The sequence below is a fragment of the Lygodium microphyllum genome, chromosome 7 (genome assembly GCF_053477565.2).
Source record: "Lygodium microphyllum isolate KBCC chromosome 7, Lygodium_microphyllum_v1.1.10, whole genome shotgun sequence".
In the NCBI taxonomy this organism is placed as follows: domain Eukaryota; kingdom Viridiplantae; phylum Streptophyta; class Polypodiopsida; order Schizaeales; family Lygodiaceae; genus Lygodium; species Lygodium microphyllum.
Genome location: NC_141141.1, coordinates 122,636,137 through 122,660,988, shown reverse-complemented (window position 1 = coordinate 122,660,988; position 24,852 = coordinate 122,636,137).

Here is a 24,852-nt window from a genome sequence, read left to right as displayed (position 1 = left end):
CATCAATGGGTTTACCTTAGAGGGCGCTTCCTTCGTCGGGTAAAAAGGCGCTGTAGATCAGCTCCCTGCCATCCTGCCTTGATGGAGATTGGCTTCTCCAACTTTTGTGACATCTTTGGGTGATTGAGAAGGAGGGAATAACTATGAAATAGAGGAACAGAGCATTCTGGGGGGGAACTACGAGGAGTTCAGAGAGGGAGAGAGAGGACTCTTAGAGATTCACAAAGGAAGAAAAAGGCTTTAACGAAAAAACAAAACAGGGGAATCCTGTATTCGGAGGGAGATCGAGAGAGAGTGGGGAGACCGTCGTATTGGAGGAGAGCATTTCAAGGCAATCCAGAATCAGAGAGGGAGAGCGTCTGAAGATGAAGCTAACGAGGGAGTTTAATGAAGCTGCTAAAGCGATGACAGTGAAGAAGAAGACGATGTTTAATGATGATGATCATTAGTGAACATAATACTCGACAAAGGACGTTTCCAACCAGGAAGCGGACTGAGAAGATCAAGACAACAGACTGGGGGGGGAAGAGCTTTTTGGAGTGTGGAGGAAGGAGACAATTCAGACGTCGTATGATCGTGTTATGGATTTGTAGTAATCCAGGATTGTAATCCGGCTTGGAACCAGGAAATGGCGTGATGCTAGGAAGGAGAACCGTGTCACAGGCTCTTTGACAATAAGCCCAATTGCAAGTCACTAAATGATAGGCCAATCGGATGAGCTCAAGTGATCCAGCAGATCCATTTGATTTTCCGTTGATCGCCTCCACTTCTCTCTAAAGTCGCCTCCACTTCTCTCTAAAGAATTGCAGGACATGACGAACAAAGAGAATAGTTCGTCTGCTTGTGAGGACAATGCCAGTGTTGGCGATTCAAATGGCCTGGTTTGGAAGATCAACATCATAATGCTGCTGAAGAACAAAGGCACCACCCGGATGATCACCGCCGTCTATGCTCTGTGATATACTGTCATCATTGTCAAGGGAATTGGAAGAACAAGGAAGTCATGAAAAAGTCCTGGGAGAGCAGCCTAAAAAAGATATTGGAGGAAACAAGGCAAGCAGTTCAGGGAATGGAGCTAGCCATAGCATCAATGATTATACGGCAAAGCCTTCTAGTTTCAGTTCTGATCAGGTGGAGATCATTAACTGTATCAAGAAGAGCAAAGATTACTACCAAATTCTTGGTATAGAGAAGCATTGTTCATCAGAGGACATCAAGAAAGCTTACAGAAAATTGTCTTTAAAGGTTCACCCAGACAAAAATCAGGCGCCTGGGGCAGAAGAGGCCTTTAAGACTGTCACAAAGGCATTTGCTTGCCTGAATGATCCAGCATTAAGGAAGAGGACAGTTGGAGGTCAAGCTGGGAGGCTACACACTCAAGAAGTGAACATTGGAGGACTGGAGTTGCAGAAAACAGAACCAGCACAAATTTCTTCACCTCTTTCTAGAATCTAAAGACATAAAATTTTTCTCTTCTGAATGACATCATGACAAGAGAAAATGAGAGATTTTGATTGATGATTATTGCTTAGAAACAGTCCAAACTTTCTATCAAGTGTTCTCTGTATCTTTTCTTGAAGCTCATCAAGAGTGCCATTGAAGAATTAATATCAAAAACAATATTTCGAGATTTCAGTTCTTGTATAAACAGAGGCTACTGATTTTAGTCACATTAAAAGACGATTCTTAAAAGGATCTGAATGTATTGAAACAAACAAATGCTACACATGGATAATATATTTATCTGAACTTGTCTGCAAGGTTGTAAATGTCATACTTGACTAATCTTTTATCCTGAAATTTATCAAGGACTTCTGAAGTTGCGACATTGCTTTCAAAACCCTTCGACACCGCATGGTCCTTTGCCTGGTGCAAAAGCCGATCCTTCGCAATCTGAGTGTGTATCAGGGGGTTCTTGACTGCCAGGAACATGCTGGTATCGACCGTTTGCCACGAGACTAACTATAGAGCTTAATCGTTCCAGGAGCTCCACCTTCGCGCGATATGGTAAGCGATTGGAAGCTCTCGATCTCAGCTTCGCTCTGATACCACTGGTGCACAGATCAAATGTTGTATGCACGCGTAGTGAGCACCGAAAAGTCCCCAAGAATAAAAGAACTCTACTTTTGCACAAAAAACAAGGAAGGAAGCTTGCACAACATGAAGCAAGAGACTAATTAGGTACAATTTTCTCCCATGCCTTATTTGAGCACTCCACAAAGCATGTATTTGATAAATTATTCATCTCCAAGCTCAAAAAATAGCCCAGTTTACAATTAGCACGCTTTAGCTTTTGTGTTTGCTTTTGTCCCACTAAAGAATTAAAGCTATTGGATGTCCCAAGGAGTCGGGCAATACCCAAATACAATGTCCAATACAAATATTTAAATCGTGTGTCCATGCGCATATAAAAATAATAAATAAATGTCAAGCGTTTCAATAAATAAGCGTGTCAGAATATTGGCGCCATGCCTAAGATGCGCGCCCATGAAAAATGATAATAATTTGAATATACGCTATCCTCCAATGCTTCCCAACGCCACTGCTACCTGCTCTACACATCAACTAAAGCATTCACAATTTTTAGAAAATAATAAAATTAAACCGACAAAAGTGAATACCTAGCAGTCTTCAGCTACAAAATAAATAAATTGGTTAGAACTCAATCCTAACCTTAATTTATTACAAGTGCACACTCTAAACTCATAAACGTCTATTAATTTAAATATGTATTTTGCAGAATCACCCACTATGGAATCACCCACTTGCACATTAAATTAACAAGACGCCCGAAAAGGACAAGCGTCCCCATCGACTTTTGGCACAAGAAATCCACCTTGTGTATGAGCCCCGGCAATAAAATTTTATGGAATCCACCGTAAAACCTCACGGAATCCACTGTGGAATATGCCTCCTGGCATCAAAATAACCCCTTTATATAGGATCTTTCTGTATGTAAAAAATATGTAAAAATTGTATTTTAAAAATCCTTTATATTGAACCCATGTGAAACATACCTATATTTATGACTAATCTCCTTGGGCAATTGATGTGGTGAAGTTGTGCATCCCAACCCATGCCAACATATAATGCAAGAAGGAAGGCCATGGACCCTTATAATGGCATGTACATAACAAAATAGTGCTTTGAGCATTGAGAGGCCTAACCCATGCATGCAACACTCTATTTGCGCAACTCATCTCTCATTGTAATTGAAGGAGAATGATGCCACTCACCCTGTTCTATGTCTCATGCATTGTTGATAAATACAAAGGAAAACTCATACTCACATCTCCATCCTATTAGGATGCAAGCTCACATCACTCAGGGGTCATTGATGAAAATCAAGTTTGACTTATCAATGATGTTGTATAAGGTTTGTTGGATGAAAAGGCATACCCAAGGAGGTAGTCGATCAATTAGGAACCTAGATTAGATTATGATTGTCAGTGTGCTGCTATAGGAGTAAGACATTCTTTGGAGTCACAGTGACACAATGTACCAACGAAGGTTGCTTTGGAATTGTATCTTAGAAGGATCATTAGAAGGTTCAACTAATTTGGACTGCAAGATGTCACCACCTTTTTCATAGCTAGCTTCCCACCCAAGGGTGTTTGCCACCTTTTCTTAGAGTAAGACTTGTTATGACAAGGAAGTTTCTCATTTTCTCCTATAACAATTATTATTTTGAATTGTTTTCTCTCCCTAATCTGGAGGGTATTTTCATATTTTCTCAAAGAGTAGGTCTGTCTAGCAAAGGACCGAAGTCCTTTTCTCCCATAGCCAATATTTTTTTTTCAGAGACAAGCATACCAATGTCAAAACCATCCATGCCATATCTATTTGATTAGAATAAAAGGTAACAAAACAATGGTGGGAGCTAGAAGAGAGGGGAAAAAGGAAATCATTCAACTCATCAACAAAATCTAAATGATAATACCTATCAGTAAGTAGTAGCATGTTAATGTATGCCACCAATGGGGGATAAGAGTTGTTGTCTGATTCTCTGGATCCATAGGGAGGAAAATGATTCTTCAAGAAATAGTGATTGATTGGGAAGGCATCATCAAAGACCTCTATAGCTTTTATCTACGTAGAGCCATTAGGATTAATAGTAAGAACCTTGACATAAGGACCCATTGAATGCTATTAGAGCTTTCTGACAAGGAACTTGCCAAAGCACAAATCAAATCCTAGGACAAGATCACCTTCCTTGAAATATTTTTGCTTGATGAATTTATCATGGTAGACTTTACATCAAGCTTGTGTGGCTTCCATCTGCTATAAGGCCATCCTTGGAGTTTTATTCAAGCATTTCAACTGCTATAGAAACCCCTCATCTCTAAGCCGCTCTTGATTCTTAGCTACTTGCTCGGGGGGTTCACTATATATATATTCTCTATATAACGTGCATTCATGGCCTATTTATAAATATCCTAATCTGTGAAATTTTCTTGAATAAAACACAACCCTTTTCTATTCAATCTGTAAGTAACCCCTTTATACAACACCCTTCTATATGTAAAAAATGTATAAAAATGGTCTTTTAAAAACCCCTTACTTTGAACTCACATTATATATACATATATTCATGAGTGACCCCCCCGAGGCTACTCGCAAAGAGAGAAATTCCAACTCAATAGAAAATTTTTATTTTGTATCATACACTAGTTGGAAAGGTGTCTATCCGATTACGGTCTTATGGGAGGTTCTATATCCCTAGAGAGCCTTTGTAAGTTTATTGTCCTAGTCATAATCAAGAATCGCATGGTGGGGGAACTTGATTGTGTGGTGTGCCAAATACACACTATACACAGAAGTGGAAGCTCACTCAAGAATACAAGAAGAGAGATGGAGGCAAAATGTTTTCTTGTTGGTTTCTTCTTATTCTTCCAACACACACAATACAATGTACACAAAGTATAGATAAGATACAATTAAAGGAAATTTGCCTACTAACTCAAATAGTTCATAACTGACTATACTAATCAACTGGTGTTATATCTATGCTAGCTATAGGTAGGTATCAAGAATTGAATATAACAAGTGATAAGTTAGTGGCCATGTGAGGATCATAATGACCAACGACGTGCTAAGTGTAGACATGCGGACCCACCTAGCTAGGTGGTCCATCATCAGTATGTCTGCACATGTAGAGCTTGCCATCTCAACACTCCCCCTCAAGCTCAACTCTATCTCTGTAACTCCAAGTAAGCTTTGGAACTTTTGAAGCTTCTCTCCACCCAATGTCTTTGTAAAGGTGGTCCATCATCAGTATGTCCGCACATGTTGAGCTTGCCATCTCAACACTCCCCCTCAAGCTCAACTCTATCTCTGTAACTCCAAGTAAGCTTTGGAACTTTTGAAGCTTCTCTCCACCCAATGTCTTTGTAAAAATGTCAGCTATCTGATCCTGTTTGCTAACATATACCAAGTCAATCTCTCCTACAAGTACCTTTGCTCTTACAAAGCAGTAGTGTATCTCAATGTTTTTTATCCTAGCATGGAACATTGGGTTTCTAGCTAGCTATATGTTGCTCATGTTCTTACATTGAATGACAACTGGACCATCTCCTTGCACATCCGAGTCACCCAATAACTTTTACAACCATACCACCTCACATGCTACCATAGCAGCATACAACACCTCTATAGTTAGCCTCTGTACTCAATAAATCAATTGTAGGTTGCTTTTTTGTAATGTGCCCACCTATTGGTTTTCCAAGCATGTTTTAGCGGTCCATCGAGAAATGAATCTAAGCGTCATTGCTTGGTACTCCCATGGAATGTTCTAGGGTTTGTCACCTAGGGTTTCTTGAATCCGCTCGCAATGAAACGTTCACGGTTGAACCCAAGGGTCCTGGACATCCTACTTTATGCAGAGATACCCAAGTCGAAGTTGACCCATACCGCACTTGGTTCAAGGAGAATGGGAAACGAGAGGGATGCGCTACTCGGCTGTTTGCCCATAGGGCATAGTCCCATTTCCGGTCCCCTAAAATGGCATGAATCAAGGTTCTATCCTAACTATTTCTAAGGGTTGATCGTCAGTAAAACCTTATGAGAAGCCTCCCAGTTCTCTAGGACCACCCTACCGTAGGACAGACCCATTAGGGATTCCGCCCACCCACTTTCCTCAATGGGCATTCTTTAATTATCTAATTAGGTCCTATCACATTTATGTGTGACATTTAAAATCAATTTTTTTAATTAAGCATCTTAGGAAATGGGGTTCAACAAACACGAATACAGAGCAAGCAATCTATTGACAAACAAGTTCAAACAAGTTCCTTAACTTATCTTCAAGTTAATCTTTGTCTCGTGCCCATACAGGAGAAATTATGTATCATTCTGTCCAATAGAAGTAACTTGTCCAAATCACTTGGCACCACAAATTCTATCCTTTATCTAGAGTAGGATCTCCCAACATGCCCAGACGTTGGGGGCCACGAAGGTCTTCAACTCCATTCTAGAACTAGCAAGGGGTGTCCAGAGCTCCACCTAACCCGCAAGCTATCTAGGAGTGAAACATCATTCCCATGGTTCGCCTTTTCACCACTCGACCTTCGGCCCGTGAATCAAGCAGTGCCCTCTTCGGGTTCATCCATGGGGTGCAATCATGGAGATGATCCACCCATGCAAAATATCCTTCCTTAATTAAATCCTTTAAGAACTAAGCACAAACAAGACATTCAGCCCTAATATCATTTTCCAAGAAAACATTCCTTTATCCCCATGGAAACTTTTCATCACTGTTCGAACTTGAACTTCACCATATATCTAGTACTATTTTATGCCTTAGTATTAGTATGCATGTAGTCCTTTGGATCAGCACATATGTAAAGCAATCCTTAAACTTCATATGATGTTTCACCTCAAAGTCAGGGCACAGGTAAAAAATGTTAGGTAGTTGTATTCGAGTAGTTGCTTTTTTATCAGAAATGGAATACGAGTGAGTGCAGCACCCAGAATTAGCGGTTGATATTTGATCCCATTATCTTTTGATTGTCTCTTGAGTATTAATGTTATTCTCTTTCAAGTTGTTCAATCAATGATGGCTATGGAGATAGGAAACATCGCAGTATTTGATGATCAGCAACTCTATGTTGCTGACGATGATGTGTGCTTTGTGTTTGAATGTATTTCTTGAATGTTATGAAGTGCTAATGGCCGTAAATCCATTCAAAAACTTCTATGTTGTATTGTGATGTTCTCTCAGGTAGAACACTATGTTTGAATTGTTATGATATTCTAAGAGGGCAGAACACTTTGGTGATCCTTGCCAGTTTTAGGAAAATAATTTCTTGATTCATGAGTAGATCTAGAACCAATTCCTGAGAGATTTACGTGACAGGAATGATGATGGCATTTATCATGTACCGGGTGCCTTTTATGGGCAGCATTTATGTCAGGCAATTACCCTTATTATTCAAACCCTATCCTTACTAGGAGCGGATCACAGGAATTAAGGGAGGCATTGGTAAGGCAGCAATAGTAAGAAGTTTTTATTGTTGATGTAGAGGTTGTTGCAGCATTAGGCAAGCTGGATGAAGAACAGGTTGTACCTGATAGTCAGGGTGATCAGGATGTGGGTCCCTCTTGGGGGGTACAGCAATCGTTTATAATTCCCCTGTTGATTCGGAAGAATATTTTCCAACCCCTCCAACTCCTGAAGTTTCACCCAATGTTTTAGAAGATGAGAAACTATCATTACCATTTAAAGATCAAGAAACTCCTCCTAAGCATGCACTTGAAAGATTGTAGTATTTAGTGCTTGGGAGATCATTTTTACTGAGAGGTACAGCTCATCAATCTAAGAAGTCTTTAAAATTTAATCCTCTACCACCATTACGGAGGCCTTATAAGCTGAACATAATGAATCCAAATTAGCTTGTTAACCCAAAAGTTAGAGCCTCTAAGTTTTCAGGAAAGAAAAAAGAAGACCATGATTGTCATGTGGCCCAGTTTTAGACAAGATGGATAGCCAGTGGCTTCAACCAAATGTATGGAAACCAAGTCAAAAAGTAGCAGTTTGCTACTACCTTTCAGGGGAAAGCTATGGATTGGTTTGCCAGTTATGGTATGGCATCCTTCAATTCATATGATGCTTTGAAAATAGCATTTTTAGGCAAGTTCTGTAAGGACAAAACTTTGAGAGATATTCTAAGGAAGATCAAGAAGATCAAACAAAAGGCTATGTTGGTGGACGACTATGCCCAGAAATTCAGGAACATGTTGAATAGGTTGGATGCTGATGATACACCTTCAGTGGAAATGCAGATTACCTATTTTATGAAGGGCGGGAGGTAAGATTCGGAATCCTATTGCCAATGTAGAGATGGGTTAGAATGATACATTGGACACATTGATAAGGGCAACTATGAGAGTGGAAAAAATACTTGGTACCTTTAGATCTAAGAATAGTAAAGGTGAGGACTCTTTGGACTCATATTCTGTTGCAGATTTAGGGTCACATTCAGACAGACAGTGATGATGAGGATAGTGATTACAGCTTCGATTCAAATGATGATTCAAGTGACTCTGATGAGGATAACTCTAGCAGGAGGAGGCATAAGAATAAAAAGAAGAAATCAGGATCAGCAACAAAGACTAAAAAGAAGAAAGCAAAGGAAAAAGATAAGAGGAAGTTAGAGGATAGCAAGTTAGATAAAATGATAAAATAGAAGGTAATAGATTTGGGTATTTCTAAAAGTAAGAATAAGAAAAAGCATTATGAGATATGCCAGAGAAAGGGCCATGAGACTAGGACTTGTTGGTATAATCCTAATGCCAGGATGCCATGGCAGATGCCACTAATGCATGCTAAGGCCAAGACCTATTCAACCAGTTGCAATAAATCAGATTAGTCCTGACATCATGTCATAGAGACCGTTCATAGGACCTAGAAGAATGCAGGCTAGACAGCCTTGGGGAAATTTTCAGGCACAGCAGCAAACTACCCAAACGGGAGCATGCCACTATTCTGGAGGTTAAGGCCACTTTGTTGGACCAAACTGTGAACTTTGGGCAAGGCATAGGATTGAGAGAGGAATGCTAGTAGCAAGGTCCCACAATGACGGAAGACCTGTAGGAGCATCTCATCAGCAGCATCCACCTACCCCAGTTGCAGCAGTCCTTATAGAGTTACTTGATCAAGATGAGAAAAGGAAATCTCCTGATGGTACAGGAACTGCTAGCTGTAAGACAATTGAGCAAGAGAAGGTTCAAGAAGAGGCAAAGGAGGTGTCAAGTAACACTAATGCTATAAGTATGCATGTTCATTGTGATTGTTCTAATTGCATTGAAATAGAGGAATGTCAAGAGGAACCTATGGTTTTAGCAGTAACCAGAAGTCAAGGTGGTATGAAGCTTGATTGGCAAGAATAAGAGAAGATAAGGAAAAAGGAAACAAAGTAGGTGAGAAAGGTGCAAAAACTTGCTGAAAAATGTGAAGTTGATTAACTTGATGATGTCGGGAATTTAGGTCTACAGAGACCTGAATTGCAAGAGCAATTTCCTAAGATTCAGGAGTATGCTCCTGAACAGCAAAACTAGTCTCCTGAAGATCAGGAGCAATTTCTTGATAGTATTGTTGCTCAAAAATTATGACAAGGAGGCTCGAAAGAGTTATTCCAATCTTTAGCAAAGTGTTCTCTGCATTTAACTTTGGAGAAAATCTTGGATCTAATACCGAGATTTAAGGAGAAGTTCCTTTTGAAGATCAAGCAGAAGCAACAAGAAATCCTTAAAAGTATAGCAGTTGAGGATCGAATCGTTCCTGATTGTCAAGCAGTGATACCAACCCAACAGGAAGTGGTGGATTATCAAGTACCTACCATTCAGGTTGAGTATGCAGGTAGTAAGTATGATGATGTTCCGTTGGATGGAGGTTCAGGATAATATACTTCCTGAACATACATATTTGGCAAATAAGTAAGAAGAGTTATTGCCATCCCCATTTCAGGTTCGGATGGCAAACCAAAGGAGGTTATAGCCTTTTGGGTATTCTTAGAAATCAACAAATTCAAGTAGCTAGCTTGAAGTTTAGGATCAATTTTGTGGTCTTGAGAATGTCAAAAAGTGGGAATTCTTATAAAATGCTTTTGGGGCCCATGGTTTAGATTGGCTAAACTCAAGCAGGATTGTGGAAATGATTATGTGTGCATTCCAAGAGGACTCAAGGAAATCAAGGTATCTATAGTGAATAAGGTCATTTTGAAGAGTTCATCTAGACCTCTTGTGGCCCAAACTATTAACCTTGCAGTTAAAGTAGAAGATGATGAGGAGGAATTATATCTTCAAGAAAATCCTTCCATAGTTCCACTTTTTGAGATATGCAAGTCAAAATCAACCTGCACAGCAATGAGAATGTTTTCTTGAAGGTCAAGAGAATCCTAAATTTCAGGACAAGTCAAGGCATGAAAGGAATAAATTAATTCAGGATTGAGGCACCACTCATCCTGAAGCACGAAATACCTAATAAACAACAAACTGGTATGGAAATTTTCAGGGACAGTTCTAGTGAAATGGATGAGGAAGGGCAAAAATCTATTGTTCAGGGCTGAATTAAGATATGAGCATACAATGAGAAGATCAACAAGAGTGGTTGAAGATGAGGTTTAGGAGGTTAACTTGAATGTTGAAGAAGAGCTTAAATCCATTAAGGTCAGTATTTTTGTGGAAGATAATTTCAAACAGGATCTAATTCAGTTGTGCAGAGAGTTTCAAGATATTTTTGCTTGGGATTATACAGACATGAAGGGATTCGATCCAGCTATGTGTCAACATAGGATAAAGTTGAAAAAGGATGCTAAGTCTGTTGTACAAAAGAGGTATAGAATGAATCCTAATTATGCCAAACAGGTCAAGGAAGAAATTGACAAGCTTTTGAGAGTTGGGTTTATCAAATTAGTTAATGAGGTTACTTGGTTATCTCCTATTGTTGTAGTGCCAAAGAAGAATGGGAAGATTAGAGTTTGTGTGGATTACAGGAAATTAAATGCAGCTACCATTACTTATCCCTTTCCTTTGACCAATTCTCTTCTGGATGATGTGGCAGGTCATAAGATGTATATTTTCCTAGATGGGTTTTTAGAATATAATCAGGTCAGGATGCATCCAAAAGATATGAATAAGACAGCTTTCATTACAGAGTGGGAAGCTTATGTTAGCACAGTTATGAACTTTGAGCTGAAAAATGGACTGCTTGAATTTCAAGGAGCTGCTCACAAAACCTTTGAACCATATTTAACTACTTTTATGAGAGTATTCATTGATGATTTTTATGTTTTTGGTAGCAAAGTGGAGCACTTAAAACACCTTAGACTATGCTTTTAGAGATGTAGAATGTTTGGTATGTCATTAAATCCTTTTAAGTCAGTGTTCGCAGCCAAAAGATGTGTGTTGTTGGGTCATATCCTATTTGAAGAGGGTATGAGTATAGACCTAGAAAGATTGCAGTTGTGCAGAAGGCTAAGGCTCTCAATAATGTGTAAGAAATCATGAGGTTTCTGGGGTAGGTTAAGTGGCATAGCAGATATTTAAGGTACCTGTCACATATGTGTTCTCCTCTTACAACTCTCACAAAGAAAGGAATGCGGTTTGTTCGGAGGGAAGATCACGAGAGAGCTTTTAGTGTTTTCAAAAATATGTTGGTGGTGGCTCCAATTTTACAACCTCCAATATGGGATTTTTTGTTGATGCATTTGATTTGGATGTGGGAGCTGTTCTTATGCAAGATAAAGTGTCTAGTTGGTACATACCAATTTATTATGCAAGCAGGAGATTGAGTGCTACGTAGAAGAACTATTTAGCTACAGAAAGGGAAGCACTTGGAATGGTCTTTTTGGTGCAAAAATTCATACATTATTTATTGGGAAATCAGGTTGTTTTCCATGTGGATCATCAAGCATTGTTGTTTTTTTATTAATAAGCCCCAGATAGGTAGATTGGCTAGATGGATGTTGCTGCTACAAGAGTTTGATTTTAAGGTTATTCATACCCCTAGAAAAGAGCATGCCATTGTTGAGTATCTAAGTAGATTGCAAATTGATGAGCATGAAGCAAGAATTCATGATCAATTACCTGATACTGAACTTTTCGAGGTTCAGGTGCTTGACCCTGATTCATACTATGACCAGATGTTGCATTTCTTGATGTCAAGAATTATGCTTGCACACCTTTCAACAGATCAGAGAAGAAGGTTGGCATTAAAGAGTAGATTATTTCAAGTCATTTTGAACACACTCTATAGAAGGGGAGTTGATAATGTATTGAGATGATGAGTTCATGAGTTTGAGCAACCAGTAGTATTGTATGAAGCTCATTCCGGATTATTAGGAGGTCATTTTTCAAGAGAGATTACATGCAGGAAAATTTTACACGTAGGTCTTTGGATGCCTACTATGTTGAAAAATCCTCATCAATATGCTAAAGAGTGTTTGTAGTGTCTGAAGGAAGGTCAACCACTTGATAGGGATAGGATGCCAAATCATCTTGTATTACCACTTGAACCATTTTAGAAATGGGGAATTGACTTTATCGGACCCATCAAACTAGCAGCTAAACGCACAGGTTATGATACATTTTTGGTCTACACTAACTATGCTACAAAGTGGGTAGAAGTTCATGCATTAAAGGATAATAAAGCAGCAAGTGTGCCAAGTTTTTATACTCTAATATTATGACCATATTTGGTTGTCCTATTGAGCTAATTAGTGATCGGGGAAAGCATTCCTTGAATCAAGTGATCAGAGAACTAACTATCAAGCATATGATTCTACACAAGAAATATACTCCCTATCACCCTCAAGATAATGGTCAAGCTGAAAGTTCTAACAAGATTGTACTCCGCATCTTGAAGAAAATTGTCGAGGATAATAAGGAGAATTGGGATGTTAAACTTGATTCAGCATTATGGGCCTTCAGAGAACAACATATAAAGTTGCCACAGGCATTACACCTTTTAGGCTGGTTTATGGTTTGGAAGCAGTGATTCCTATGGAATTTGTAGTTCCAAGTCTGAGAGTTGCTGTTATGCACAAAATGGATCCTGAAGAATCAATGTAGCATAGACTAGAACAACTTTTGGAATTGGAAGAGGACCGGATATTAGCCGCTTATACAACAGAGGAGACATGCATGGGCTAATAAGCATGTCAAGAAGAAAATTTTTCAGGAGGGAGACTAGGTTGTAGTATATAACTCTTGCCTTGGCAAGTTTCCCGGTAAGATGAAACTTAGGTATGCATGTCCCTTTGTTGTAGTGAATGGGTTTAGGCTTAAGAGGTTAGTACAACCCTATTATTCAAATGTTCATGTTATCATTCAAAATGGGACAAAGGAATCGGTTATTGGTAGTTACATGTATGAATGGTATAAATCTTATGATCTTAAGGTGACACTTAGCACAAAACAGGGTACATTGAGAGATGACTTGGACTTTGGCATGCAAATTGAAAAGGGCATGTGTTCATTTGGGAGTTTCTCTCCTTTTCCACTCTCAACTTATTCTCAGTTTGCAACTCTCACTGTCATGACACATACTCACTGCTCTTCAGCTCAAAAACTGTCCATGACCAAGCATGGCCGCTGTCGTGCTACTGCGCATCCGAGCCGTAAACACCTCCTTTTTTTTTGTGCATTTGTGTTATTTTTCCGCATGTGATTCATTGTGTGTGATTGATGCATTACGATAATCCGTCCTTTCAGTACCCGCATTCAATGTATATATTCTGCTAGTGTGTGTGTATTTCTGTTTGGATGCATGATGTGTGTGTGTTAGAAAAATATGAAAAACTGATGCCAAAGGACATTATCAAGCTGATAATTTCAATGATGATCTCTAAGAAAAGTGCAGGGAATTGTGGAATCAAAGGAAGCTTTGTTGAAGCCGACATTTAAGCTATGAAGATAGAGGTTATACGAGAACAAGGTAGACATAATATGCGGGACAAATCATTTTTGAAGAAGATACATTATCACTACATGTCATGGAGAAGAAGGGTTCATATGCCTTTGCCTTTGATGGGAGGAATCTCTGCAGTTGTCTCAGAGACTGCATCCCCATAGAACGTGTCAATCCAGCAAATTCCAAAATTTACCAATTAAAAAGAAGGTTCATGAGAACAATATCCACTTGTCTTGGTAAAAGATTTGACAGATAAGGTTCATGGCTTGAGAAAGGAATTAATTCTCAACAAAAAGATCTGGTCACCTTTTAAAGTTAGTTATGGTGCAAAACCATTAAGAAGGTATTGTAGACCTGAATTTCTCAACTGACTTGATGAGATAATTGTGTTCAGGCAGCTAACAAAGTCTGAAGTAAAGGAGATATAGCGACTTGCCCTGTTTTGAGGGGACCACTATAACTGGTGTGCTCTCTTTCAAGGGTACTTGGAATCTAATATGGGAGCTGGCTGCTAAATTTTTCTAAAGGGGAAAAAGCGAGAAGAAAGCAGGTTGTCAAGGGGGAAGTCTTCGAGGAGAAGAGGGCTTCCGCAGAGATGGACGGAAAACAGAAAAGCCATCGAGTAGACAAAAGAACTTTCTGATATGGTGGACTCTTCCTATGAAGGCATTAACTCCTTGGCTGCTTGAGGATTATCGCAAAGTTATGACGGAGAGAAGAGGCCAACAGGAGCAGTTCACTATATTCAACTTCATGCTTATTATGCTTGGAACGGCGATGTTCTATGTCAAAGTGGGTGGAAGCTGTGTGGTATACACTGGGGATTGGAGCCTGATTTGATTATTACTTGGCGAACTCTCTCTCTGGAATTCGGTGCCCTTTAACTCTAATTCTTCCGCTGTTGCTGCTGCTTTTTGTGCAGAGGCTGGTTCAACACATAAGGCTACTGTGGCTTTAATTCATCGGAGTCCTGGAAATCGTGTTAACACTGAATATCCACTTTCAAATAGCTGAAAAGGCACAAGCTCAAGCAGCAGAAGAGGTCACTCTAGATGTTGAAGACCTTGAGGCTGAGAAAAGACCTAAAGACTTAATGCTCAGTTATGTCAGTGGAGTAAAGGGCAAAGAACGCTCTGATAGAGAGCTTGTGACTCCTTGGTTCAAATTCCTGTGGGAAACCTACCGAACTGTACTCGAAATACTTCGAAACAATTCCAAACTGGAGGCTTTGTACGCAATGACTGCACATTGAGCATTCCAATTCTGCCTGCAGTACAAGCGGACCACTAAGTTCCGCAGACTTTGTAAAATCCTTCGGAACTTCCTAATTAATTTGAACAAATATAGAGACCAGCGAGCAGGCCTGGAAACACTGCAAGAAAAATCTAATCGGCTTAGTTCTGAGCTTACAAAGACGGCTCATGAGCATTAGCTCTGGGCCATCCTAATCAAGCATTTGATTGCAGCCACCACTATTAAGGGTCACCCTTGTTCTAGAGTGGATTGGCAAGATGTCATATGCTATTCTCTACTACCTGTCAAAATTCCTCAATCAGAGGCTACTCAAGCATTAGCCAAAGCTTGGCGCTCTCTAGAGGCAAACTCATCATGGGTAACCAGTGAGAACAGGATGGGAGACATTTCACCACTATGATTCCCATGCAAACCTGAATAAAATGAAGAATGAAGTTTCCCTTGGCCAAGGTTGCCATGTGAAAAGAGGACTTAAGCAGATCTGGAAGCCAACATGATGATTCATACTGAATGCCTTTATGTGGAGACTTACCCCTTAATTCCAGTAGAACTCTTCAAGTCTCTTCAAGTCTATGTGCCAAAGACACAACTGTCATCATACACCTGAATGAAAAACAGTTTATGAGATACTTCAGATTTTTTTCTGAACATGGACCTCATGTAACTCACTTGACAAGGAATATAGTGAACTTTGGCATCAAAAATTTGATTTCTTCTTGTTAGTCTCTTCACTTGTTGCAACTTGAACTCCGTGTTCAGCAGCCCTTACATGAAATCTACAACATTTCTGGTGAACCCGACGTGAAAGTGCTGCGTCACTTTTCAGCAAGATGGGAGACTCACAAGAAGAGATGACAAATGACAATGTCATGAAGAACCTGTTTCAATCATTTACAACCTATATGCAGCAGCAAGCTCACGTGAAACGTGATAGTGATGCCATGGATGCCTTGAAAGCTGTCCAACAGGAGATGAAGCAGTTTAACGGCCAACAAGTGTCAACTTATCTGCATTTATATGAAGAAAAGATGAAGTTTTTTGGGGTTTCTCAAGATGTTTGGAGCTGCTACTTCTTGCGGATCGTGGTGCGCGCTCTTGAAGTCCGAATTTCAGAAATTCAAGCAACACATGCTGGTTGGGCAGAGTTTAAGAAGGCATTAAAAGATGAATATTTCCTGAAGGATACAGATCTTATGAACCGAAGGAATTTCTTAGCATGGGTTTCTATGCCTAATAAGGGACTTTCAGTTACCGCCCTTTTGCGAGAGTTTGAGAGCCGCTATGATCAGTTGGATGGAACTGAGCAGCAAGCTTTGGAGATGCAGAAAGTGGAATTACTTTTACAAGTCGCTGATGCTGATTTACAGGAAAAGTTGGATGATCTTTTGGAAGATCAAGCTACCAATTCAGGTTTAAAGACCGAATGGAGACATGTCATTGATGCTGTGAATGCTCTTGTTAAGAAGCAGCGCAAGAGAGTATGATTGCATCGTAATACAGGATCTGCTTCTGAAAAATCCTTGGAGACTTCTTCTTCTATGCCTGCTGCAAGTTCTATGCCTAAGCCTACTCCTCTTGTTGTAAATCCACCAGTTCCTGCTGCTCCAGTGCCCTTATCTGTAGATGATGTTATTAAAGGCTTGGCAGATTTGACGATTGAAGCAGTCAAAGCTGAAGTTGGTAAGTTAAAGGAGCAACTTATGTCAGTACCTGCTGTAGCACCTGCTCCAGCGACTGCTTTTCCAGCTGGCCAAAGAAAAGGGAGACGATGTATTTGGTGCGATAGTACAGAGCACCAACACTGCAGAGATTGTGATGCTTTTCAGGAAGCGCGTAAGAAGAATGTAGTGTTCTGGGGACAAGATGGGAAGATATGGCTGACAGAGACTGGTGCTTCTCTTGACACGAACTTTGGTAAGGGAGGCATGGAAAAGCTTGTTGATGATATGGTTGCGCGATCAGCTTATGTGAGTGTAAGAGGAGATGCTTCAGCTTATGGAGTCCAGCTTGAGTAGAAATCAGATGGAGACTCTGCTTTATGGTCCTCTGCCTTGGAGATAGCGAGAAGATGAAAAGTTCAGGCATCTACTATGACTTGTGTGGGCTCCAACATCCGAGGAGAAACGGGATGGGATTCTCCTGTTGACAGGTATTCTATTTTTGCTTGTATGGCAAAAACACAGGGTTTAGATGCCATGGTTGAGGAAAAGAGAAGAAGAGATGAGGAGGGTCTCAGCACCTCCAAAAAGACTAGAGGGGGTGACTTTGTTTCACCACCTATTACAGCTCCACCTATGACAAGTTCTCCAACTCAATCAGTGGGAGACAAGCAGATGAAAGAGAAGAGGCAACCAAGAAAGGAGCCAGGATTCAAGCTCTTGTCAGACCTTGATATGCAGACGGATATGAGTAAGATTTTTCATTAGAATTTTGAATAGTGAAGTCACTTTTACTGTTGGAGAAGCTCTTGGGATTGCTAGAAGAGAAATACAGGATCAGATGCATGATCTTTTGCGGAGGAAATGATCTTTTGCGGAGGAAATGACATGCGATGGAAGGACCTGCTTTACAGGAATTATGGCATGGAGCTCTTGGGGAAGAGCATGATGATGCAGTGATGGTTGAGAATGCTTCTTTCAATCCACAATTGGAGAAAATAGTTCTGCCTATGTAGTATGAAGATGATGATACCCCTATCCTCATTCCTCGCAGCCATTTTTCATGTAGTCATTGGGCTAGAGCAACCACTGAGACGGTGGTAAGGATTGGAGAGAAACAAATTCCTTTGGTCGCTTTAGTCGATCATGGTTCCGAGATTAATCTTATTGCTCGAGGTGTTTATGAGAGTGGCAAGTGGCCTATGGATGCAGAGCATGGCTGGCGCATGAGAGCCGCCAATAATACTTCTGGTGATATGTATGCTGCTTGTCCGAGCATCAAAATTTCTATTGGTAATGTTGAAGAAGATTATCATTGCTTTGTTCAAGATTCTTGCTCTTATCCAATTATTCTTGGACAGCCTTTCATTACAGAAGCAAGAATGGAAACGAAAGTGATGGATGACGGCTCAGCTTATGCACGGATACGCAATAAGGATGGTATGCGAGCTGTTCAGTTTATGACTGTTGGGGTAAATCATCCGAGAAACAGGGACTCCTTGCATGAGGCACCACTACCTGCGAAGGAGTTGGATTTTCATTAGGTACCGCTGTCTTGCGAGACGCCAGTGGTACAGAGCGGAGAAAAGAGAAGATCTCGCCTCCTGGCAGCCAGTCTTTCTCCACCAATTTTGTTGGTTTTTCTTCAGATAGTTCAGTGAGTTATCAGAGAATTTCAGATTTGCCTAGAGCTGCCAGGCAGTACATTGGTCATAAGGAGAAAGAGTTGAAGATTGCAGGTATTTTGCAAGCAGAAAAGCATATAGATGGATTGTATGAAGGGATGTCTTATGTAGATACATTGTTTGAGATGGGAACAATGCTAAAAACTGATGTATGTAAGGGTTCAAAGATCATATCTGTGTAAACCTTGGATATGTTTTAGGAAATTTCTTATTTTATGCTGAAAAAAGAGTTAGAGGCTGAGAAAACTCAGCAAACTGAATTTATGGCTGATCTTGATCAGCTTACAGAGTTGCAGAGGGCTGGAACCTTTCAGCCAACAGAGTTAAATGCTGGGAAAATTCAGCATATGGAGTATGAGGCTGCACCCATGCAGTCCAAAGAGTCGAGGGCTGAATCCATTCAGCCAGCAGAGTTTAATGCTGAAAAATTTCACCATACAGAGTTTCAGGCTGCAGCCATGCAGTCCATAGAGCAAAGAGCTGAAATCTTTCAGCCAACAGAGTTGAGAGTTGCTGAAAATTTGCAGAAATTGCAGCAAAGAAAAGAGTGCCTAACTGATGCCAAGGTTGACATGAAGTATAAAACAGTTGATAAGAAGGTTAAGCCGGTTGCAGGGCCGCTTCCTCCTGATAGTGATGAGCAGATAGAAAAAGCTATGAAGCAGCCTATGTTGAGAGATCCTGTAAATATTGGACATAAATTTACAGCTGAAACTCTTGCAGAATTGAAGATTGGAAATGATGATTTCTTGCTTCCAGTGGAGAAAGAATGTTTTAGAGAGATGCTTGGACGTCATGGTAAGGCATTTGCTTTCTTTCCTCATGAAATCGGTTGCATTAGTCCCGAATTGGTTGTGCCTATGGTCATCTTCACTGTCCCTCATGTACCATGGAATATACGTCCTATACCTGTGCCTAAAGCACACTTGCCAAAGCTGATAGAGTTGCTGAATGAGAAGATTAAGATGGGGATTTTGGAACCCTCTTCTGCGCCCTATTCTAACAGGTGGTTTACTGTACCAAAGAAGAATGGTACTTTGAGATTTATTCAGGATATGCAGCCCGTGAACAAAGTGACAATCAGGAATGGGAACAGGTCCAATTGTGGATGAGTTTGATGAGGCTTTTGCAGGACGAGCCATCTATTCTCTAGGTGACTTGTATTCAGGTTATGATCAGTTTCAGCTTGCCTTGGAAAGCAGGGATATTACTATTATGCGGACACCTATTGGTCTTGTGAGGATGTATACCTTGCCTCAAGGTGCCACCAACTCAGTTGCTCATATGATGAATGCTATGCATAGAGTTCTACGAGACTATATTCCGCAGTATACCATGCCTTTCCTAGATGATGTGCCTATTAAGGGTTGTGCAGAAGAAGAAAAGAATGAAAGTCTTGATTTGCGAGGATGTAGACAGTTTGTGGCTGAACACTTGGTTGCTTGTGAGCAAATATTGACACGATTAGAGGAGGTAAAATTGACTCTTTCAGGGCTGAAATCTGTCTTTGGTGTTAATGAAGTCATCATAGTTGGGCATATGGTTGGATATTATGGCAGGAAGCCTTCACCTGCAAAGGTTGATGCCATAAGCAGGATTGCAGAGTATTGCTCGACTACTTCAGAGCTACTTCAAAATGGGCACAAATTTCATTGGGATGAGAAGCATTCGAAAGCCATGCATAAACTCAAGAAGTTGTTGTAGTCAGCTCCTACTCTTCGCAAGGCGGATTATCAGTGTGGACGGCCGATCATGTTGACAGTTGATTGATACTAGCCCTATTGGCATAGGCTGGGCAGTGGGACAGGATGACGCTGATGGAAATAGATATGCAATCTGCTTTGGAGCTAAAGTTCTTAATGAGCGGCAGAGGAGATATCCGCAGATTAAAAGAGAGTTGTGGGGAGTAGTCACTACACTGAAGTGTGATAAAGGGTATTTTATTGGAGCTTCAGTTCTTGTGGAAACAGATTGTTTGCCTTTGTGATGGAACCTAGAACGGGCCGGCACTGGCTCGTGCACTAGCCGGACCTCTATCACATGCGCTCAACAACCCCACGGCCTCGCGGCCAGGAGCGTTGATGACACATACATTGCCTTCCTAGACATCTTGCATTTCTATTACGTCGTTTGTAGTCCACTCTTCTCTTACCCACTACTCCTCAGAGGGATTCCCTTACACATTGCCTAATGGCACGAAGCACAGACATAGGGGGTTCTCCAACGGCTGAGTGCCGCCACCCCTCTGCGACTCTCCTACACCTTGGGGATTGGCCCCTCGATGCGTCGCTCAACATATAAACATCTCGCAAAAAATCCACTCAAGGTACCATTTAATCGTATACAGGAATGTACCATTGTCCTTACTTCTCTTTCCCTTAGACCCCACGACTAGCCTATGGCTTAGGGTGTCCTGTCTCTCACTCAACGTGGGTCAAAGTCCTAATGAAAGCAATTGTTGTGCATCTAGGATTTCTGATACCTTTAAATATTTCCATGATTTATGCATATTGTGGATGCCAAGTGCTCAAATAGTTATGAAATCAATATTGTGCACATGTGGAAAACATCTTTTCAATGATTTTCAACTACCGTTCTTATGCGGCATTGCACGAACCTAGCACCGAGGAAACCCCCGTGCTACTAGGCCTTTATTTTATAATTATTCACCGACCTATATGGCATGCAAACAAAAACCAGCAATCTTTTCATCATTTTACTCCGCATTTAGACACATTCTAACCACTCTACTCTCCCATCGATCAAATGTTGCATTGTGGTATGGATTTATAGGGCATTTTGCCATCATTTTATGTGTAAAAAGCGGAAAAAACACACTAAAAAAAGAAGGTGGGGTTGAACTAAGGCAAATCCTCATGCTTCATTCCCCACAAACATTCACAAACATTGTTCTTAATTTTCATTAATTTTCTGCACCCAAAATGCATTTTTCTCCTATTTTTTGTGATTTTTCCTCTATTTTCCTTGTATTTTTCCTTATTTTTTGCATTACTTAATTACTAAAAATTCAAAATAGGTTATGGGCTGTGGCCCTTAGTTCCTTCTTGCAGCAAAAATGAAAATTTAGTTGGTGTTCCTATTCATTCTTCCATTTTTATGTCCAAAAACATCATTTTCCCTTGATTTTCCATATTTTACGTGTTTTAGTGTATTATTTTGAGTTACAAGATGCATGTTTTTCTAATTTTATGATTATGATCAACAAGTACTCATGGAAAACAGCAACATAAACAATTTTTAGTCCACATGAACAACATTTTATCAATCAAAAGCCATGAAATCTCAAATTTCCTTTGAAAAAATTGAATTACCGTTTATTTGCGTGTTTCGGGTTTCATGTCCATGGCTGCAAATCTGAAAATCAGCAGCACTTCATGTTCATGACGATCACAAATCACCATTTCCAGCCCGTGGAGCAATCCGATCGATGCCGGACAAGCCTCCATCATTCTTTCTTCTTCTTTTCTCTTCCCACATGAACTCCCTCTTAGAGGAGAGAGAGGGAGGAGAGAGAAAGACTGATTTTCTCTCTTCCTCTACAGGCTGCCATTCCTCGCGCGGAGCGGAGACCGAGTGTGGTTGCCTTCTGTGATTGGTTTCATGGCTTACTCTACAGCCAACACATCGATTTGTCGGGGGGGGTGGGCGTTTTTTTTGCGGCGCTGATCAGCCGCCGCCCCCCTCCTAAATCACATTTTTTTTTCATGGGGGGGTGCCTCTTCACAAAGGCACCCCCTCATTTCTCCTTTTTGGGTGCCTCCCAATTCTTGACCGGCCTTTTGGCCTTTTTCTCGGCTCCTCTCGCATACGGCGTCCGAATCTCGATCTGAAAATTTTTGTGAGCTCGTCTCGGCATCCGGCACTGGCTGCCAGCTCCACTGACCGGCACAGGCGCATGGAAAAATTACTAAAAATCCGCAAGTGTTGTCCGGGTGTCCTTAGAGCACTTTGACGCTTAAAATCGTCCTAGGTCGAGCCGCCGCCTTTGACATTGAATATTTTTCCTTTGATATTCATAATTTTTAGCTATTTTTAAGCACTTTCCCGACACCAAAATTCCTCTCTCATTGGCGACCATGGGATAGGGCGACTCAGCCCGTCGAATCCACGAACATATCTGCACATAAACAACCAAAGAAGCATCAAGCCGATACAAAACAAATATACGATAAAACTCAGCACAATGCTCCCCCTACCCCTGGACAGAACCAAGGCATGACATCCACAAGGAGTAGGCCTAGCATCATCTAAGAGAAGATCCGAAGCGAGTCACTGACCAACTGCTCCAACACAGCCAACCTAAAAACTCTATCAGAGAGGTTGCCCTAAGTGGTAGTCTAAACTACTTACCAACTAAAGACAACACAACTAAGAGCTCCTACAAGGCGAGGACTCCTATAGCCTGATCAAGGAGTATTTTCTTTCAATACATTTCTTCTTTTAGGGTTTTTATTTTATCAACATACTTGGACATGTAAAAAGGAGGAAGCTGAGCGTAGTGACCCAAGGAGAACAGAGCATCGGTCTCAGGACCTGTCTCGGCACCCAAGAACCTACCAAGCCCTCGCAATGCGACACTTAATCATTTTCTAACGCTCACTTTTATTTTCGCTCCAACCTTCCTTGTTTTGGTATTATTTTTCCAGCAAGAATCCATCCCTAGGAAGACAAGGTATCGGCCCCGGGTCTGACTCGTCCCCAGGAACCTACCAGGCCTGCGCAAGGCAATGATCCACTGCTTATATATTTTCATTCCTTTTCATTTCTTTGATAGGGTTAGAACCCCTTTTTACACACCTTCGTATTTATATTCATCTTTCAGGATGTTCAGGGTTTCTTGGCATCATCATTATTATCTTCTGGCAGGCTTCTCTAACTGCCTCACTACTAACAAGAACTCCTAGAGCGGTTGCCTAGCAGGCTAGCAGAACAGGGCCACTAGGACTTCCTTCTAAAACAGGTCTTTCGATGCCTGACAATGTCTTTACAGGAGACAATAACTACTCCGACCTCCCTCAAACATACTTAGCCTAAACCTGGGACTTCATGCCTTAATTGCCGGTCCCCAACAAAGATGTATCCCCTTGACAAGTACAAATACACATATAACAGGAAACAAAGGTACTCGTAAAGGAGAGATATCACCTGGATTGGACACAAGAATCTTCCATCGCAGCAAAGGCTCCTCCAGGCTCCACCAAATTCCTCGAATCACGAAACCTGTCCAGCACAATACTTAAAACAAAAACCCAATTAAACGCACCTGCACTAGACAGGGAAATGGCCCGCTTGGCCTAATGAAATCAAACATGACTTTGCCAATAGATTGGCTCTCTTGGCCTAATGAAATCAAACATGACTTTGCCAATAGATTGGCCCTCTTTGCCTAATGAAATAAAACATGACTTCACATAACATCCTCCTGGAAAGAACTATGATAGACATCAAAGCATACCATTCCCAGGGGAACAGGGCTCCTAGCCTGAGAGCGGAATTTAGGTGACGGGAAGTGCTTAAAAATAGCTAAAAATTATGAATATCAAGGGAAAAATATTCACCGTCAAATGCGGCGGCTCGATCTAGGACGATTTTAAGCGTCAAAGTGCTTTAAAGGTGCCCGAGCGACACTTGTTGATTTTTCATAATTTTTTAGACAATCGTGCGGGTTGACACGAGCTACTGGCCAATGCAGGATGCCAAGCCGGACGCCCAGGATTTTTCAGAGCTCAATTCCGAGTCCGGACGGGGAAATGGCCAAGAAACCGATCATGATGCGAAGAGGTGGACATTAGAGTGGCCAAAGTGGGCATGACTTTTGGGAGCCCAAGAAATTTAAATGTCACATGAAAAGTTTGATGCAAGAGAAGCAACAAATCGTGGAGAGAGGAGGCGCCAGGATGCGCCCGAAAAATGCACCTCCTCCTCCTTCATCATGGCATGGAGGTTGTATACAACCTATCAAGCAGATCATGGGCCCTCATTCCCTCCTGGATGTTGACTCTATCGCCGCCACTCGCCCATCAAATGATGCTCTCTTTGAAGATCTCTGATTTCAGTCTTTCTCTCTCCTCCCTCTCTCTCTTCTAAAGGCAAGTTCATGTGGGAAGAAGAAGGAAGAAGAAAGAATGATGGAGGCTTGTCCGGCATGGATCGGATTGCTCCACGGGCTGGAAATGGTGATTGGTGATTGTGCTGGACATGAAGTGCTGCTGATTTCCAGATTTGCAGCCATTGACATGAAACCTGAAACACGCAAATAAGCGGTAATTCAATTTTTTCAAAGGAAATTTGAGATTCTATAGCTTTTGATTGATAAAATGTTGTT